A 3,119-nucleotide genomic window follows, 5' to 3' on the forward strand; every position below is an offset into this window, starting at 1 on the left:
ACAAACCAGTTCCAGCATACTAGGAAGGCTAATGATAGTAACAGTGGCTGTTGTTTTGGCATCAAAGATGTGGTGTTGTTAAAGCCACCATGGCCAAGTGGCACCAACAGGCTGTGACCAGAGGAAGTGTGTTCCCAACAGCACGTGCAGAACAGAGGATTCTCTGCAGGCTCAATCAACAGCTCAGAATGCCACAGGAGGACCTCTGCCTGGTGAGCAATTTGGAAATGTCTCCCGTGGAATCTTGGAGGCACTCACATAGCGTATTTCTGCGTCCATTCTCTTACTAGCCTGTTGTACCCACCTTGACTGGTTTCTGCTTCACTCTGCATATGCCCAAGCACATAATCCCTTATTTTATGTAAGAAACCAGAATTTTCTTCTCATAGTCTTTTGAGTTCATTGTTGGCTAACCACTGACTATGGACTAAGGACTTAGCAACAGTATCTTAGGATTCGGCGGTGGCAGCTGATGAGCTGTCCAAGGGGGTGAAGTCCTTTTCTCCCCACTCCCTCCTCAGAGTCAGAGGACATGTTTGTGAAAGCCAGGAGGCTAAACCCAGGGCACACCCACTGCATACACAGGCTGGGCTTGGGCGGGAAGATGCCCATTGGAACCTGGGCAACTGGGCACAAAGGCAACCCAAAGAGGACGCGTACTTCTCTCTGTCAGCCTTGTAGGTGTGGGCTATTTCTGGCACCAGTGGGTCATCAGGGTTGGGGTCACACAGAAGAGAGCTGATGGACAAAAGAACAATCAGCAAGAGGGTAAACACTGAAAGACAGGGCATGCAGAAAAGTGTCAATGTTTCTACCTTTGGACACAGTAAGTGCTGGAGACTACTGTGACCGCAGGATGTCCAGGCAGCTGCTGCCATTGCTGTTGCTATTGAGATGGTAGTTTTTGGTAGTGAAAGCAACCTGTGACCTGAAAAGGCCCCATCATCACAATCTGTCCTTTGGCCAAATATCAGGGAAGTTGAGGGCCTTTGGGGGTTTGAAAGAATAATCTGTAGGAAAGTGGATGGTCAGGAAAAAAACACCTCCTTGGTCAGGACTGTCACTCAGGCCCATGATGGTGGCCTGCCAGTGGAACAAGTCATCACCCACAGGTCCTGCTGAACACTGGGCAGGAGAATCCCTCTGCAAGTCACTCAATTCCTTCTGGATCAGCTGGAGACAATTCCAAGGCCCTAAATCACATCAGCCAGTTTATTCCCCCTTTTTCTTCCCCTATATAACCACTGTGTAAAAAATAAAGATTCAGAGACCTTGATCGGAATATATACTTGGTCTCCTTCTTTGTGTCTCTTGTCTCTCATCCAGGTTAATTTCTCCTTGGGTCCTTGTTTAACTCCCCACTGGCTGGGGCACAGCAACATCATTATTGAGAGAAAAGCTTATAATATACATACACACATACATATATATATTAGAAAATCTGTCTAAAATATCACTCTCAGCTTCTACCTCAAGAATCTAGAGAAAGAAGTTAAGCCTAACAAATAATTACAGATAATAACAAATTTTGTAGCCAAAATCAAATAACATGATGACAGGAAATAGAGACAAATAGCTGGAGTTGAGGGAAGGTCAACATCTTTTGAATACTTATTACTCAACTGGTGGCAATTTGAGAAAGTCATTGGGCTTTGGGGAGTTGGAGCGTTGTTAGAGTAGGTTTATTACTGGGATTAGCTTTGGGGTAATACAGCCCATCTCCAAGCCCAATTTTACATAACTTCCTTCCTGTTGCCATTGAAACGTGATGCCAGGTTGTGCTGTGGCTCCTGGTATATTTCCCAAACTTCCTCTCAAAACTGTAAGCTGGATATAAACTCTTCAAATAAGCTGCTGCTCATTGGGTGTTTTGTCCCAACATTGAGAAGGCTAACTGCTACCATCAGTTAGATTAGCAAATTTCTAGCCAGGCTTATCAGGAATAAAATAGAGAAAATGTGATTAATAATAACAGAAATGCAAAAAGAGTCATTACAAATAATCTTATACACATTAAGATATAATAGGGTAAAAAAGAATAAAAATATAATAGGGTAGAATGTAACTGTGATCTATGTTGATAAACTTGATGAATTATATGAAATGAGCCAATTACTCAAAAGACAAACTAAAATTCATATAGAGAAAGTCTCATATTTCTGTATCTACTTGTAAAATTAAATCAATTATCTCATTCTAAAAATTAATGAATTGCTTTACATGACTACACTGGTGAATTGTATAAAAGAGTTCATGGATTTCATATCATAGAATCACAAAGAATATTTAACTCATTCTATGAGCTTACTATTATGAAAACACTAAATCCAAATAAACACATTATAATAAATAAATACTGCAGAAAATGGACACAGATAACAATAAAATATTAGAAAATTCTGTCTAAAAATATACAAAAGAGTTTTCTATCACAATCAAGTGAGATTTATATCAGATATGTAACCCATAGCAATGAGTTTAATTTAGGTTTTCATGTTTGACAACACTTTTTAAGAAACACACCTTCTGAAAAATACCAATTAAATTAGTGTAACAATGAAGTTCCTTAAGCATTGGTCTTCAAAAATAGTTATTCTGAAATTACTGATTTTAACCATTCAGTTACTTTACCATTGTTCTGTTTATCTATCTCCATCTTATAAGGATAATAAATTTGAAATGACCAGAGCCTTTATTCTTCATTTATGCCCTTTTCAACACTACTCTATCTTTAAAACCAGCTGTTTCCTCTTAGATCATGTGACACTTATTCAAGTTTATTTTCTTAGAAGTTTTCCTGATTCTAGGGATGCAAAATAAAGCCAATTAATGTTGAATAATAAATGACTCATTGCTTACCCATTTCCTTCCATCTCACATATAGTTAAACTAATGAGAAAGACAAGGTGTACCTTACTTTTTAACCTCTGGTACACTATTTTGGAGGTTCAAACTCTGGCATTCCTGTCTCCTTTCAGTGGTATCTCTCAATCCAATTTTGAAATTCTTTTTTTTATTATTTTTATTTATTTATTTGAAAGAGAGGTACAAAGAGGCCAATATAGAGAGAATAGAGTTGCCAGGGCCTTCAGCCACTGCAGACAAACTCCAGATGCATG

At 39.0% G+C, this 3,119-nt stretch overlaps 1 pseudogene; it reads right to left on the reverse strand.

Moving 5' to 3' along the window:
- Nucleotides 1–254: 254 nt before the first annotated feature.
- Nucleotides 255–2,656, reverse strand: LOC101613854 (annotated as a pseudogene).
- Nucleotides 2,657–3,119: the final 463 nt, after the last annotated feature.

The sequence above is a fragment of the Jaculus jaculus genome, chromosome X (genome assembly GCF_020740685.1).
Source record: "Jaculus jaculus isolate mJacJac1 chromosome X, mJacJac1.mat.Y.cur, whole genome shotgun sequence".
NCBI lineage: Eukaryota > Metazoa > Chordata > Mammalia > Rodentia > Dipodidae > Jaculus > Jaculus jaculus.